Below are 17,986 nucleotides of genomic sequence, written 5' to 3' on the forward strand. Positions count from 1 at the left end.
TGAGCAGATGCCCATAGGCTGCTCTGGCCACCGGGCAGCTGGGTCCAGTGCAAAGCCCACGTGTCAGGAATTGGGAGATGGGATCTCCTCTTGAGTATTAATGCTAGACGCCTGACCTTGAGCAAAGCACCCAGTCAGGGGCCTGAGGCTGCCCAGCTACCACGTGGGACTAGCAAGACCTGCTACATTTGCTTCCTACAGAGGCACTGCTCCTGTGATACCGGGTCTTTTGTGACTCAGTTCATCCAAGAAGCATCTCTAGTTTATTCCAAAACAATAAGGCTCCAGTATCTGGAGGTCTAGGGAGTTTACTTACGTATTCTGGTTCTAAGCATAGTACTTAAAAAATAGAACACAAAGGTAGATGGGTAGGGAATGGGAGTGGATCTGGGAGAAGTTAGCAAGGGCTAAATATGATAAAAATGGACCGCAGAAATTTTTCAAAGAACTGCTTTAAAAAGAAAAGGCCAGCATAATAAATAATTATTGTAGAAAACACATAAAGGAAAAAAACATAGAAGTATTCATAGTCAGCATTCATAAATACTTATTTTTAACATTTATTATCATATACTAGGAATTAGATGCATAGGAATTAGATAGCACAGTTTTGTATATTTTTTCAAACGATTTAGAAGAATTTCTCTAAAACTATTCCAATGTCTTCAGAAGCCCATCTGCTTCATCCCCCTGCCTCTACTGTTGGCCATTTAAAGCTCCTGGCATCTGGAATTAGGATATTGTGAAATACATCGTATGGACATCTTTGCTCCTGAAGCTTCTCCTTCTCTGCCTCTGATCACTAGGAATGATGAAATCATCTGTTCTGAGAGCGGCAACACGCTAAGGCTCTGGTGGCATGCAGACATGTCACCGTAATGTGCCTGTCCATCAGCAGTGCAGGGCTTGCCAGTCTCCTGCTGCCTTTCCATCATCTAATTATCCTTACCCTTAAAAGGCTTGCTATTCTTATTCGGTTAAAGAATCTCACTGCTACTTCATTCAGCTTTTTAAATTACTTGTCGGGCATTCCATTCATTTTCTCAGTAGGTTTAATTCTGCTTCACAGATTGGCTTATTTACTTTCCACTGTATAAGCCTGTGTCTTCTCTCTAATGTCTTCTGAGGCCAGCCCTGAGTCCACAGAGTTGAACCATACCAAAATTCCTCCTCTGGTCCGTGCTCTAGTATTCCAGTATATTCTCACTTCTTTCTCACTTGAGTCTGCCTGCCTTATTTTTCCTTGGCTGTCTTGGAATCTAAAAGTCTACCATGATGGTCCCTGGACAGCAAGGCCTATAGCCAGGGTGTGGTGTATGATAGCTTACTCATCTTCCTTGCCATGGGAAACAGGGAGAGAAAAAGCTCCTGATAGACTTTGTCTTTGGGACCCCTTCCCACGGAAGACAAGATTTTCTAACTCCCCTGAGTTAGTAAACCTTAAACCACATAAGAATGCCCAATTTGTTGTTCTTGTCTAAAAGAACTGCAGGGACAAAAATGGAGAGGAAACTGATGGAAAGAAGGTCCAGTGACAGGCCCAATTTGGGATCCATCTTAAAAGGAGGCTCCAAGGCCTGAAACTAGTGCTATGATGTGTTTACAGACAGGAGCCTAGCATGGCTGTACTCTGAGAGGCCCAACAAGCAATATGTACACCCAACCAATGGACTGAAATTGGGGACCCCTGTGGTTGAATTAGGGAAAGGCTGGAAGAAGCTGAGGAGGAGGGCAACCCCATAGGAAGACCAGCAGTCTCAGCTAACCTGGACCCCTGAGATCTCTCAGACACTGGACCACCAACCAGGCAGCATACACAAGCTGGACTACCTACCCAGAGCTGGCACCATCTTCAGAGGATTGGCTCTCCCACATGGATTATCAGTCAGAAAATGCCTTACAGACTTGCCCAAAAACTTTATATTTATACAAAAAAATTAAATTAAAAAAATGTCCATTTGGAGTTTTTAAACAGCAGCACCAAGTGACAAGATATCCCCTTTCCCTGTTTCCCAAATGCTGATGCCAATGTATGATTCAGTTTCTAGTGAGGTTGCATCTTCTCAGTCTCTGTGTGTCTTCCCCATGCTTGGACTATGAGGTTCCCAAAAGGCAGATTCCTCCCCATGGCTGCTACCAACATGAACAGAGCTGAGGGAGACAAGGAACAAGAGGCCCCCAAATGGGGCCAATTTCTGTCCTCTAATCTCATTATCCGTAATGCTGGTGTTTAGGTCCCTTCCCAGCTCTGCCTGAGAGTCATTAAGAGTGAAAAATCTCTTAGAACCCAAGATTTTGAAACACACACAAAGTAGCTTTGGGCCATAAAAGGTTCTACTTGTGATCTTGATGCACGCTTCTAGAATATTCTAAAATTAAGAAATAATCCTTAAAGACCATGGAATTGACTTTTTCTCTTAGACTGTTAAAAGCTACAACTAAGATTCACAGGTAAAACAATCCCATTGCCAGTTTTTGTTAGGAAAACAACCCAAGTAAGTTTATTAGCCATTCTTAAGGATTTTGAAATAGCTATATTGTGACTCTTCAAGAAGAGGCTGAGGAAAGCATTTTTCATCTTTGACTTCTTAAACTCTTTAGTGACATCCGACAGAGCTAAGGTTCAGGAGGACATGCCTCAGAACACCCGCATCATGCAGCCCCTGCTTCTATCTGTATGCATTGGAGAAAAGGAGATTTGGGAAAGAAGAAAATCTCTGACTATAAGTTCCTAAACCAATTACATTTCCATCCAAGTCCCGGTACAGAATCTGGTGCTGAGCCTGTGAGACAATATGTAAACAAACAAACACAACTGTGTTCTAATAAAATTTTATTAAATGTTGGGACACAGTTGGCTTATGAGCCATGATTGATGGCTTTTGTTGTAGCTCATTTCAGAGTAGGGAAGTAGAAGCTCTAGGCTCTGAGTATGAGGAAGTACTGAAAAGGCCAAGCCACAACATCCTTTCAGATGGTACCTCACTCTTAAGGGAGAAGGCTTCACTTGTAGATGCCAATTTAACTGATGGACAAACCGTCCTGTACCTTCCCAGTTTGGGGATCAAGAAGCATGTCCTGCATGCCTGGTGCTGTTGGAGTGCAATCCTAGGATGTTGTCTTAGCTAAGGGTTTCCACTGGTGTGAAGAGACATCATGACCAAGCCAAGTCTTACAAAGGACAACATTTAATTGCGGCTGACTTACAGGTTCATCCATTCTTATCAAGGAGGGAGCATGGCAGCTTCCTGGCAGGCATACAGGAGGAGCTGGGAGTTCTACACCTTCATCCAAAGGAATCCAGGAGTAGACTGTCTCCCATGAGGCTAGGAGGAGGGTCTCATTGCCCACCCCCACAGTGAAACACTTCCTCCAACAAAGCCACACCTACTCCAACAAGGCCACACCTACTCCAATAAGGCCACACCTCCTAATAGTGCCACCCACTCCCTGGGCCAAGCATATTCAAACCATTACAGACATCTACAATCAAAGCCCCAAAAGAAGCAACACGAGGCCTTGTGTGAAATCTCAATATTATTAAAGAAGTGGGCTTAATTAGGTGAACAGAGTGTTAGTGGCCTTGTCTGAACTAGAATGCTTAAACAGGGAGCAGCAGCTACAGACCCAGGGGAGGAGCTTGGGACCTAATGTCCACATGCCTTCAGTGTGGTGCTCCTCTCCCTGACCCGACTATAGCAGAATGCGCAGGGAATGTGAAGACTCTGAGCAATCGGTGCTGAGCTGCACAGACTGTACAGCCTTCCAGGCTAACAAAACTAGCAGCCATTCTCTCCAGACCTCAATGTATACAGCAGGGTGAGTGGGACACAACAAATTCCTATCACTTAGAATCAAAGATGATGTCATTGGTGGGAAGGGTAGGAAGTTGAGGAAGGGGGTGACTGCAGACAATCTAATCTAGAGAACCTCTTGAAGTATAAAGGACATACGCCTCCAGCTATCAGCCCCAAGTACCTGCCCCACTGCTGGACAGCTATTCTTCCTTAGAGACTCTTCAACAGAACCTATCTGATCTGATCGTTGGCTTACCCACACAGCCCAGAGTAGACCTTTATCATACTGGTTTACCCTGAATTGCCTTGAATGCTCCTGGTTTCCTTTCCCTGTGTTTACCATGAAGTATAATTTGTAACTTGGAAATGTACAACACTAATGTATTTGTGAGAATAACCATGGTAACCTAAGGTCTGGTGAATGTGGAAGCCATTGCAACAGAGAAGCAGCTGCCTGGGAGATTGAAATGAGAAGATGCAGAAATATTGAACTTCCCAGGTCATCTCAGGGATCAAGGGACATTCTGCTAACTATGGCACAAGATGTCTGAAATAAGATGCAACTGAAAAGGCTTTTGTATGGCTAGACAGTGGAAATTGGGCAGAGCCCCAAAAGCACCCATGATAACTGTCTAAACTATAAATCAAGTGCTTGAGCCAGAACCAACTGGGTGCCAAGAATTTCGCACAAAGAAACACAGACAAGACAAAGAAAGAAAGAAAGAAAGAAAGAAAGAAAGAAAGAAAGAAAGAAAGAAAGAAAGAAATCTAAATCAAGTCAAAGAGGCCATCCTACATTCCTTCATTGAGTATTTACAGCAGTCATATACAGAAAGCCCTCTCGGGAGAGTGGGGATAGGGAACTCACCTTGAGTTTTTGATCTGCCTGAGCCATCAAGTGATCTAAGAAAAATCTCCTAATGAAAATGTACCCAGCAATATGCCAAAATAAAAACAAGATTACTACTAGGTTGGGTTTTATAACAATGGGACCGAATAGTATAAAGAAATCTTTAAGAGAAATAGAAGAATGACATTTGACAAAGTCCAGGAAAGTTTTATGGCAACTTCCCCAACATTTCTCAGCCAGAGACCTTCAAAAGAGTCCCTCCAAGAATACAATCACTAGACAAGAACCTTCTCTCTCAACTATGGTCAGCGCCACTAAGCAGCCATGGGATTCTTTTCTGCTGATACCAGTGGTGCACTGCCCTAAAAAGGCACAGCTGATTGACCAAAACATGGTACACAGAGCAAAACCTGCCATCACTGGAATGAAAAAGGCACAGTCAGTCAATCATCCAAGGTCTCATCCAAAGGTTAAGACAACCCAGATAAGAATGCAAGTCCCTGCCACCTGCCCTGGGTGTTTTCTTGACCCTGGAAGAGGGGAATCAGGCTCCCCAGTGTGTGTCACTGGTTGGAAACACCAGCTGCCTCCAAGAAAATCTAATTTCTTTTGACCACTAGAACTTTGTCAGAAACCCCATCCCCGTGGCAATCCTTAAGATAAATGAGGGAGTTCTCCCCATGGATGATAAATCTCTTCCAAAAATGAGTTGGAGAGATGAGTGAGCTCCAAAAGGAAAGGGTCTTCTCTTCTGAAGAGACAGGGGCACGGAACACACATAATCAGCAGCACGGCCCTGTATCTGTTCTCAAAACAGGGCTGGAAATATCTACAAGAGCGGGAGGATACAACCAGTCTCCAACAGCTGCACGATGCACCCAATGGCTCATGCTGTCCCTTTCCTCAGAAGGGAGCTGGTTAAGGGGCCCACCCCAGCCACCTCCTGGCCTGTTATGAGTAATCTATTCTTTTTTTTGACCTTTCCACAAGGATAGATCTGCTTGAGTTTGCAACTTCTCTTTTATTATACTAAAACTTCTGGATTTGATTATAAATGTCCCTCTAAAGCTCCTAGGTTGAAGGCTTGATCTCTAATTCAGCAACACTGAAAGGGAGAGCCTTTGGGAGGTGTTGGATTGTTAAGGTTTGGGCATCATAACTAAGACAACTTAGAATTCATAACTGGATGGACCATTTGGAGGTGGTAGAAACTTTAAGAGCTGGGACTTAGTTAGAGGAAGTAGGTCACTGGAGGAGGTCCTTGAAGGGTAGATATTTTCCCTAGGCCTATCCTGTATCTGTGCCCTGGGCATCAGGAGGGATGCAGCTTTGCTATGCCACAGACTTCTCACCATGGTGTTCTGCTTTGCCACATACTCACGACAATAAGACCCAGGGACTGTGAACTAAAATGTCTGAAACCATTAACCTGTTATTCGGTTGTTACATCTAAGGAATGCTGACTAACAACTTGAACGTGCACAGGACCGAAGGAGATGAATCTCTTTCTAAATATTCTCAAGTTCTATGTGCAAGGTGACTGGAAGGTAGAAGTGAAGGCAAACTGTGGAGCCCTGCACAAGAACACCTTAGCGGTGGACACGACTGCAAGTGATTCCTGTGATAAATGTCAGACCTTGTTCCTTCTTCAGGGAAAAGTCCAATACTACTCTTGACCTGGTCATTGCCACTTCAGATCTCATCCTAGGGGCCTTCCATAATGCATTCTTTCCATAGAGAAAGCCTCCCTTTCCAAAACACTGGACTCCTATGGTCACATGCTTTGCTCACAGCCTGCCTTCTCTTTCTAACTATAAAGTACCTAAAGGCATAGACTCAGTCTGCTTTAGTTCCTGAGCTAACTATTGTTCGCTCAAGTGACCTTACTGTTGTGCCATGTCCTCACATGTCTGGAGCCCTCTGTTTAAAGTTTCACTGACTATTGATAATTTACTGCATTCCAAGTCGGGAGATGGGTTCTAGATATACCAGACTACAACACCTGCCTCATGCTTTCTCACACATGAAGGATTGTGGGGGTCTGGGTTATTGGCACCAAGGTCTTCTCTAATGACATTGTTAGAATTTCAGATGCAAACCTTTGAGTCTGATCCAGGAATGGAGAAGAATTTTCATTCTTAAGTAAGATAGTCTTAAGCCACTGACTATGATGTTTTGTCATCCAGTCTTCCATTACACACACACACACACACACACACACACACACACACACACACACACCTGTCTTGACAGAAAGGTAGCTTGAAGAGGCTGCAGCTGAACTGGAACGTTGATTCTGCTCTGTCCATGCATGTCATCTTTGGACAAGGACTTGTTAAAGACCCATGGCAAATCAAATGCCAAGTGCCAAAATGTCTTGTTCCTCGACAATGCCTTGTTTGCATGTTGGGGTATACTAGACCTCTACCCTCAAAAACTCCCCATGGCATCCCAGCACTGACGCTATTCAAATCATTTTACCAATGGGAAATGTGCTGATCACTGTTCTTCAAGTCACTTCAAAGCTATTAGTCTAAACTAGTCAGATGTCTACTACAGAAAGCAAATGCTTTCCTGGCTTCCTTCCACTAAAGATCTGAAATGAAAGAAGAAAGGGTGCAGTGCCCCTCGACCCAGATGTGGTGGTTTAAATAATAATGACCCCCATAGAATCTTCTGTTTGAATACTCGATCCATAGGCAGTGGCACTATTAAGAGGTGTGGTCTTGTTGGAGTAGGTGTGGCTTTGTGGGAGGAAGTGTATCACTAGGTGGTGGGCCTTGAGATCTCAGAAATTCAAAACCAGGCCTAATGGCTCACAGTTTCTCTTCTGTGCTGTAGAAGTTTCAGCTCCTTCTCCAGCACCATGCTAACCTGCACACGACCATGTTTCTCACTATGATGATAATGAACTAAATCTCTGAACTGCGCGCCAGCCCCAATTAAATGTTTTTCTTTATAAGACTTGGCATGGTAGTGATATCTGTTCTCAGCAATAAGACCCTAAGACACTAAAGAAATCTAGGGCTGAGCCACTGGGAGGATGAGACTTGGCAAGACCACAGGTGCGCAAGCATCATTCACCCACTGAGAGTTAGCTGCTGATACTGCCATGAAGACAAATCTGTAGCAGCTGAGACATGTGTGTGTAGGCAGGGAGTCGGGCATCAGACCAGACATGATGCCTGGGCCAAGGCTGGGTTGTGGAAAGGCAGAGAAGATAGTTGCCTTTGGGACTATCGATGAAGGTACAGTGGGAGGCCCCTGCATATCAAATGCCTGTATTTCTAGCCTATACTAGAGCCTAAAAATTTCCCTTATGCATCTCTCTAGGGTAAGACTGTCATTCTTTATACATACTGGCACACCCCACAGAAATCATTGTATTCTGATAAACCAATTGGTATACTGATAGCAGAAGAGTAAATTAAGAAGATTTTTCTTTTTTAAATCTGGGGCCCATACCATACAAGACCAATTACATCAGAATCTCTGGAGTAATAACTCAAGCATGAGCAATTTTTAACTTCCTAAGCATTTCCAACGTGCAGTGGAAACACCCACACCTTGGCCAGGATCTTCTCAGTGTGAGAACAATGGGCAAACACAGGACAGTGTGGAGAAAGCAGCTAGGGGTAGGTGCCACAAAGATGGGGCAACATCTCCTCCTCACACTCATCTTCACAGCAGATCCATAAAGGTCCCAGTCTTCTGGAACCAGACTGAAGGTCACAGGGGAAAGTATACTCCATTGTCCTCAGTCTGCTACAAAAGATAAGAGCACTGTTACTGTCCCTTAAAGAAGTAAGTGGACTGGGGCTTCCTTATAGGCATCTGTTATCAAATTGAGATGGTTCCTTCCCCTCCCCGGTTTACTGTGTTTATATTATGAATGAGAGTCGAATTTTGTCAAACACTTCTTCAGTAGCTATTGATACTGTCATGTGATTCTTCTTCTTTGACCTGTTGATCTAAGGTAGTACATTAACTGATTTTTGAATTCTAAGCTATATCTGCATCCCTCAGACAAATCCCATTACGTTGTTATGTGCAGTTTTGCTTGTATCTCATGGAATTGAAATTGCTATTGTGTTCTTGAGGAGTTTTGCATCCACGTTCATGAAAGGTGTGTGTGCTCTATTTTTCTATGTCTTTGTCTGATTTTAGCATATCGCTGATCCAATTTGATCTTCTGAGAAAGCAAGTGAGGATTTATTATAGCTTCTTTCTTAACTGTTCGGTGTAATTCAGCAAATGTACTGGTGAACCCATCTAGGCCTGAGCCTTTCTGTTTAAATTATTAATTATTGATTGAACTATTTGAACAGCTGCAGGCCTGTTCTTATTGTCATGTCCTTCTTGTAAACATACTGACAGAATGAATGTTTTGAGAGATTGTTCCACTTCTAAGTTGCCACGTCTGTGGGCATGGAGCTTTCTATAGTATTTCTCCATTTCTTTTCAACACCCAGGGGATATGTAGTTATATTCTCTCTTTCGTTTCCGATGTTATAATTTAATTACTTTGTCTAGAAACTTACTGATGTTGTTGGTTCATTCATAAAGCCAACTTTTAGTTTATTGATTTCATTTTCTGTTTTTAATGTAATTGGTTTCTGATCTAGGTTTTATTATTTCCTCTATTTACTTTGTGTTTCATTTGCAAGTCTCCTCCTCTTCCACCTCCTTCTCTTCCTTCTCTTCCTCCTCCTCCTCCTCCTTCTTCTTCCTTCTCCTCCTCTTCTTCCACTCCTCCTCCTCCACCTCCTCATCCTTCACCTTCTTCTCCACCACCACCTCCTCCTCTTCCTCCTGTTCTTTTCATCCTCCTCTTCCTCCTCTTCATCCTCTTCCTCCTCTTCCTTTCCTGGACCGAAGACCAGGTTTTGAGTTTCAGGTCTCCTTACATCTCTCTTCTTCACTAATGTGTGCCTTCCATGCCATCAATTTCTCTTCTAAACATTGCTTCCACTCTCGCTCACACATTTTGATAAGTTTTATTTTTGTTTTTATTGAGTGCCCCTTGCCTGTACATTTCTCTCAAGATTCTTCTGTGAACCACATGCTGTCGTGAAGTGTGTTGTTTAATCTCCAAGGGTGTTGGAGTTCACTAGGTATCTTTCTAGCTTAATACTATAGTAGTCCAAGATCAGGCACTATGAGATTTATGATATTTCTAATTTCACAGAATGTTCTAGTGCCTAAACTGTTCTATGTGGGCTTGAGAAAAACAGTAATCTTTCATTGGATGAATCATTCTATAGCTGTCCAGTGGGTCTTGGTGACTGGTGGTGGTGTCAAGTTCAATGGTGTCCTTAGTCATTTTCTACCTACTAGAGCTGTTTGTGTATGATAAAGGTTGATGAAATTCCCACCTACAGCTGTGCGTTTATTTATTCCCCTTTATACTTCTTTTTAATCATTAATTAATTTAGTTACTTCACATCCCAATCACAGCTTCCCCTCCCTCCTCTCCTCCCAGTCCCTCCCTCACACCTCCACATCCCCATCCACTCCTCTTCCCTTTACAAAAAAAAAAAAAAAATAGTCTCCCTTGGCATATCAAATTGCAATAAGACTATATTCATCTTCTCCCATTGAGGATAAACAAAACAGCCCAGTTAGGGGAAAGGGATACAGAGGCAGGCAACAGAGTCAGAGACAGCCCCTGCTTCCACAGTTAGGAGTCCCACATGAAGACCCAGCTTCACATCTGTCACATATATGCAGAGGGCCTAGATCCATCCCATGCACACTCTCTGTTTGGCAGTTCAGTCTCTGTGGGCCCCATGAATCCAAGTTAGTTGACTCTGTAGGGTTTATTTTTTGTTTGTTTGTTTTTTGTTTTTCGAGACAGGGTTTCTCTGAGTAGCCCTGGCTGTCCTGGAACTCACTCTGTAGACCAGGCTGGCCTCGAACTCAGAAATCCGCCTGCCTCTGCCTCCCAAGTGCTGGGATTAAAGGCGTGCACCACCACTGCCAGGCGGCGACTCTGTAGGTTTTCTTGTGGTACCCTTGACCTCTCTGGCTCCTTCAATCCTTCCTCTCTCTCTTCCACAGGATTCCCCAAGCTCTGCCTAATGTTTGGCTGTAGGTCTCTTCATCTGTTTCCATCAGTTGCTGGATGAAGCCTTTCTGGTGATAGTTATGCTAGGCTCCTGTCTGCAGGTATAGCAGAGTATCATTAATAGTGTCAGGGTGGGCTCCCTCTCATGACATGGGTTTCAAGCTGAGCCAGTCTTTGGTTGGCCATTCTCTCAATTTCTGCTTCATCTTTACCGCTACACATCTTGTAGGCAGGGAAAATTGAGGTTCAAAGGTAATCTGGCTGGATTGGTCACACAATCCCTCCACTGGAAGTTTTGCCTGGTTAGAGGAGATGGCTGGTTCAGTCTCCATATCCCCCGTTGCTAGGAATCTTACTTAGGGTCACCCTCATAGATTTCTGGAGTTTCCATTGTCCTAAGCTTCTAACTCATCCCAGAGATGCCCCTTCGTTCAAGTTGTCTCTCCTAGTACTCTCTCCATCTATCCTCCCCAACCTGATTTCTTCTGCTCCTATCCCTTTCCCTCCCACCACCCAGTCTCTTCCCTTCATTCACACCCTATACATATTCTATTTTACCTTCTCAGTGAGGTTCTAGTGTCCCCCACCCTTGGGCCCTCCTTGTTATTTAGCTTCTTTAGATATTTGGATTGTAGCATGTTTACCCTGTACTTTATGGCTAATATCCACTAATAAGTAAATACAAACCGTGTTTATCTTTCTGGGTCAGGGTTACCTCACTCAGAATGGTCTATTCTAGTTCCATCAATTTGTCTATAAACTTCATGATGTCATTTCATTTTTAATAGCTGAGTAATACTCCATTGTGTAAATGTACCATATTTTTTTTATCCATTCTTTGGCTGAGGGACTTTTAGGTTGTTTTCAGTTTCTGACTATTATGAGTAAAACTGCTAGGAACATAGTTGAGCAAGTGTCTTTCTGGTACAGTGGAGCATCTTTTGGGTATATACCCAAGAGTGGTATAGTTGGTTCTTGAGGTAGATCTATTCCCAATTTTCTGAGAATCTGCCAAATTGATTTTCAAAGTGGTTGCCCTCCCACTGCCAATGGACAAGTGTTCCCTTTGTTCCACATCTTTGTCAGAATGAGCTGTCACCTGGGTTTTTAATCTTACCCATTCTGACATGTGTAATTCTACAGAATCTCAGGGTTGTTTTGATTTAAATTTCCTTGATGACTAAAGATGTTGAAATTTTTTAAGTGCATTTTGTCCATTAGAGATTCCTCTGTCATTGATTCTATGTTTAGATCTGTACCCCATTTTTAAATTGAGTTCTTTGCTTTGTTGGCATCTAGTTTCTTAAGTTCCTTGTATATTTTGGATATCAGTCCTCTGTTGGATGCAGGGTTAGTGAAGATCTTTTCCCAATTTGTAGGTTCCCATCTTGTCCTATTGACAGTGTCCTTTGCCTTACAGAAGGTTTTCGGTTTCATGGAGCCCCATTTATTATTGTTGATCTCAGTGCCTGAGCTAGTGGTGTACTTACTGTTCAGCAAGTTGTCTCCTGTACCAACACCTTCAAGGCTATTCCCCATTCTGTTCTATCAGGTTTAGTGAATCTGGTTTTATGTTGAGGTCTTTAATTCACTTGGACTTGAGTGTTGGCAGGGTGGTAAATATGGATCCACCTGCATTCTTCAACATAAAGATATCCAGTTGGACAGCAACATTTGTTGCAAATGTTTTCTTTTTTCATTGTATTGTCTTTTTTGTAAAAAAAAAAAAAAAAAAAAAAAAAAAAATCCAGCACCCATAGGTGTGAAGGCTTACTTCTGGGTCTTTGATTCAAGTCATTAGTCAACCTGCCTGTTTTTATGCCAGTACAATGTGGTTCTCATTACTATCTCTGTAGTACAGCTTAAAAATAGAGTGGTGATACCTTTAGAAATTGTACAAAATTATTTTAGCCATCCTGAGTTTTATTTTGTTGTTGTTTCCATATGAAGTTGAGTATTGTTCTTTCAAAGTCTGTATAGAAGTTGTGTTGGAATTTTGATGGGAGTTGCATTAAATCTGTAGATAGCTTTCGGTAAGATGGCTATTTTTACTATGTTAATCCTACCGAATCATTAGAATGGGAGGTCTTTCCATCTTCTGATATCATCTTCAGTTTCTTTCTTCAAAGACTTGAAGTTCTCATCACACAGATCTCTTACTTGCTTGGTTAGAGTTATACCAAAATATTTTATATTATCTGTGGCTATTGTGAAGGGTGTTATTTCCCTAATTTCTCTTTCAGCCCATTTTTTGTATATAGGAAGGCTACTGATTTTTTTAAGTTAATTTTGTATCCAGCCACTTTACAAAAGGTGTTTATCAGCTGTAGGAGTTCCCTGATAGAATTTCTGGGGTCACCTATATATGCTATCACATCATCTGCAGATAGTAATACTTTGACTTCTTTCTTTTTTATATTCCATTGGTCTACTTTAGTTGTCTTATTGCTCTAACTTTAAGTACTATATTGAATAGATATGGAGAAAGTAACAGCCTTGTCCCTGTCCCTGATTTGAGTAATGTTGCTTTAAGTTTCTCTTTATTTAATTAGATGTTGTCTATCAGCTTGCTTTATATTGCCTTTATTGTGCTTAGGTATGTGCCTTGTATACCTGATCTCTCCAAGACTTTCATCATGAAGTGGTGTTGGATTTGTCAAAGACTTTTTCAGTATCTAAGGAAATGATCGTGTTTTTTTTCTTTCAGTTTGTTTATATAATGGATTATGTTGATGGATTTTTACATGTTGAACAACCCCTGCATCCCTGGTATAAAACTTACTTGATCATGGTGGATTTTCTTGGTGTGTTCTCGGATTCAGTTTGTCAGTATTTTATTGAGTATTTTTGCAACGATATTCATAAGGGAAATTGGCCTGAAATTATCTTTCTTTGTTGAGTCATTGTGTGGTGACTCACGGTGACACAATCATCAGGGTGACTGTGGCGTCATAGAATGAATTCAGCAATGATCCTTCTGTTTCTATATTGTGAAATGGTTTGAGGAGTATCGGTGTTAGCTCTTCTTTGAAAGTCTGGTAGAATTTTGTGCTAAAATTGTCTGGCCCTGGGCTTTTTTTTTTTTTCCATAGGGAGACTTGTAATGACTGCTTCTAAATCTTTAAGGGTTATTGGACTATTTAAATTATTCACCTGATCTTGATTTACCTTTGGTAAGTGGTATCTATCCAGAAAATCACCCATGTCATTTAGATTTTCTAATTTTGTAGAATACAGGTTTTTGAAGTAAGACCTAATGATTCGATGTCTGTTAGATCCCTCTTTTCATTTCTGACTTTATTAATCTGAATATTCTTTCTCTGCCTTTTAGTTAGTTTGGTTAAGAGTTTGTCTATCTTGTTGATTTTCTGAAAGAAACAGTTTTTGTCGATTCTTTGTATCATTCTTTCTTTCTATTTTATTAATTTCATCCTAGAGTTTGCTTACTTCCTGCCATCTACTCCTCTTAGATATGTTTATTACTTTTGATCTAGAGCTTTCTGCTGTCCTGTTATGTACTAGTATGAGAGCTCTCTAATTTCTTTATGGAGGCACTTGTCTTATGAACTTTCCTCTTAGCACTGCTTTCATTGAGTCCCATATGTTTGGGTGTGTTTTGGATTCATTTTCATTACATTCTAGAAAGTCTTTAATTTCTGTCTTTATTTCTTCCTTGACTGAGTAGAGAGTTGTTCTGTTTCCATGAGTTTATAGGCTTTCTGTTGTTGTTAAAGTCCAGCTTTACTCCATGGTGGTCTGATAAGATACAGGCAGTGATTGCAATTTTCTTGAGATTTGTTGTGTGACCAAGTATATGGTCAATTTTGGAGAAGGTTTGATGAGGTGCTGAGAAGGTATATTCTGTTGTGTTTGGGTGAAATATTCTGTAGATATCTCGTAGGTCGATTTAAGTCATAACATCTATTAGTTTCATTATTTCTCTGTTTTAGTTTCTGTCTGGATGACCTGATCACTGATTAGAGAGGGGTGTTGAAGTCTCCCACTCATAATGTGTATGGTTTGATCTGTGATTTAAGCTTTAATAATGCTTCTTTTGCAAATGTGGGTGCCCTTGCATTTGGAGGAGAGATATTCAGAATTGAGATGTCATCTTGATTAATTTTTCCTTTGATGAGTATGAAGTGACTTTCTCCATCTCTTTTTATTAATTTTGGTTGAAAGTCTATTTTAGTAGATATTAGAATGGCTACTCTGGCTTGTTTCTTGAGTCTGTTTGCTTGGAAAATCTTTTGCCAACCCTTTATTCTGAAATAATGTTTATCTTTGACGTTGAAGCATGTTTCTTGAATGCACCAGAATGATGGATCATGTGTTCACATCCATCCTGTAAGCCTGTATCTTTCTATTGTGGAATTGAATTCATTGATGTTAAGAGATATTAAGAACCACTGATTGTTAATTCTTGTAATTTTGATGTTGGTGGTAGTGTATGTATGTGCACACACTTCCCTTCTTTGCTTGCTGGTATGAAATTATTTATTTCCTGTGTTCTGTTGGGTGTAGGTAACCTCCTTGGATTAGAATTTTCCTTTTGGTATCTTCTGTAGGAGTGGATTTGTGGATAGATATTGTGTAAATTTGTTTTTGTCATGGAATACCTTGTCTTCTCCCTCTAAGGTAATTAAAATTTTGCTTGGTATAGTAGTCTCTTAGAGACTGTAAAATGGCTGCCCAGGCCTTTCTAGTTTTATAATCTCTGTTTAAAAAATAGGTGTTATTCTAATAGGTCTACCTGTATATATTACATGAACTTTTTTGTAGCTTTTAATATTATTTCTTTGTTCTGTACATTTAGTGTTTTGATTTTTATGTGGCTGAAGGACTTTCTTTTCTGATCTAATCTATTTAGTATTTTGCAAGCGTCTTGTACATTTGTAGGCATCTCTTTAGGTTCTGGAAATTTTCTTCTATGATTTTGTTGAAAATATTTTCTGGACCTTGAGCTGGTAATCTTCTTCTTTTTTTATTTTAAGAACAAGCACTTTATTAGAAATGTTCCATAAAGAGCACAAATTTAGTTAAAACTATAAAATGCCACTTCATGGGATGTCAGCATTATCGTATTCTATTGCTGGTGTCTGTCATGCTAACCATGAAGTATCTTTGTATTGCACATGGAAAAAGTAAGGCCAGGGAGGTTAGTTAACCTACTCTAGAACTCAATTAGTGGCAGAACCATGACATTTCATGCATTTCACTCAGTACCAAAGTGACAACCTCAAAAGCAAAAACCTTGACAATGTCACTTTATCTTTCCTCTTAATGAAAAGTCAACTGTTCTGCCAACCACTTTCCAGTGGTATTTTGGTTTCTTTTAATAATCAGGATCACAGTATATAGCAGGGGGAAATAACATGTTCTTGATAATCAAAACACAAAGTCAGACTGGGAAGTGGGTATGTCCCTGAGAAGTGTGTTTCATTTTGGAATTGATTCAACTGGTTTCAGGGAAAATCTAAAATCCATTAATAGAATTAGAAATGAACAAGGAAAACAACAGGACTGGGGGTATGGCTCAATGGTAGAGCACTTGCATAGTATATGCAAGGCCTTCGGTTCAATCCCCAACTCAGCAAAAAGGAAAAAAAAAGACATTTAGATGGCCTATGCCATGAATCTCTTTGAAAGCAGCATTGGCAACATAACCACCTCCTAATTCTTTCCATTTGATAGATAGGACAACTAAACAAGCAATTTCAACACAAGCTCATTTAGGCAATATACAGCAATGAAACTAGAAAAACATTTACTATCCAGTTACTGTTATATTTGGGTCATGCTAAATGTAGCTGTAGACCCTGACCAGCAGGGAAGTTAGGCTGAAAACCCTAGGTTCCTTAGCAGTCATCTGTAGATATTACCATAAAGGGAAAAGATCTTATAACTATTTCCTCACTAAGTAAACTATAGGACCCAACTGCAGAAGAATCAAAGCACCAAAGCTGAAGGCAGTGTACCTCCTGTATGAATAGCAAGGTCTCCTTGTCAAAACATTCTATTTAGCACTACACTTCAGTCCTCCTCCTTCATCCTGGACTCTTGATTCCCCCCAAATCCAACATTCCAATTGGTATGCCCAGGTCATTACTGAGTTCTGCTTTCTGGGTTCTTTAATTTGCTGTACAGGTATTCTACCCTAAGTGATTAATTGAAAAAAATAATCTTTTCAAGAAACCTTAACAAAATACCAGATTCCCTATTAACAAAGGGGGATGGAGATTAACAAGCCAAAATAGGAAAAAAAAGGTATCTGTGGCAGGACAACTCTAACCTCAGACTCCTGTGCTGCAGGAGTCACCAGCAAACCCTGCCCCCCTTTTTTAAGAGTGGTGGAAAACAGGACTGCTGCTCCCACACTTAGTCATCCTCTGAGCTCCCTGCAGACCTGGCATCGGTAGCCACCTTCCAGTTCCTGCGCTTGCTTGTCCTCTCCTGTACCTCAGGGTCAGGCACGGGAACATGGACATTCTTGTCTTTCTTTTTCCTTTTGGTTTTCTTAGTGTCTCTTTCCTCAATTTCCTCAGAACTGCTAGACACAGAATTATCTGACTGAGAAGTACTACTTTCTTTCCTCTGAAGGTAAAGATTTTTTAGGAGACTTTATCCTGGATTTTTTCTTGCTCTTGTGTGGTTGCTTCCTTTTCCGGGTACTAGAAGCTGGAGTTTCCTCTGAGAACTCACTTGAGGAATCTGCTGTTGTATCTGTGGCTTCCTTTCTGTTTTTCTTCTGTTTTTTTGTGTGACCATTTTTTCTGCTTCTTCTTATGGGATTTCTTTGACTTCTTATGTTTTCGGGATTCATGGGCAGATGATTTTATCTGTGGATATGTTTTTCCCCCCATTGGTAATGTCTTGCTGATCACTACTGTCTGTTTCAAACTCTTCAGGATACAACTCTTTATAACCACTGTGACCCAATCTGTCTGGTATATTGGATTCATAATCATATAACTTCTTGTTCCAGGATTTAGCCTTAAGAAAACCATCTTCCAGGGCCCCAGAAATTTCATTCTTTGACCTCCAGCAGTCTCTCTGACTTTCTTCATCAAAACCATCACTTCTCATCCAACTTGAGCTGCTGGGTATTGTGTTCCGTCTGGTCCCCTGGTAAGCATCATCCCTCTGCTTCTCTAGTTCTCTGATTTTCCACATGTCGGACTCCTCCTGAATCTTATTGTGAGCATCTGTGTGCCGGATGACATTCCTCAGGAGGACTTTCCCCAGTGGAACCCTCGACATTCTTTAATCCCT

At 41.1% G+C, this 17,986-nt stretch overlaps 1 pseudogene; it reads right to left on the bottom strand.

Moving 5' to 3' along the window:
* Nucleotides 1-17,075: 17,075 nt before the first annotated feature.
* LOC117693432 (uncharacterized protein NKAPD1 pseudogene) lies at nucleotides 17,076-17,986 on the bottom strand (annotated as a pseudogene).

The sequence above is a fragment of the Arvicanthis niloticus genome, chromosome 21 (assembly GCF_011762505.2).
Source record: "Arvicanthis niloticus isolate mArvNil1 chromosome 21, mArvNil1.pat.X, whole genome shotgun sequence".
NCBI classification, from domain to species: Eukaryota; Metazoa; Chordata; class Mammalia; order Rodentia; family Muridae; genus Arvicanthis; species Arvicanthis niloticus.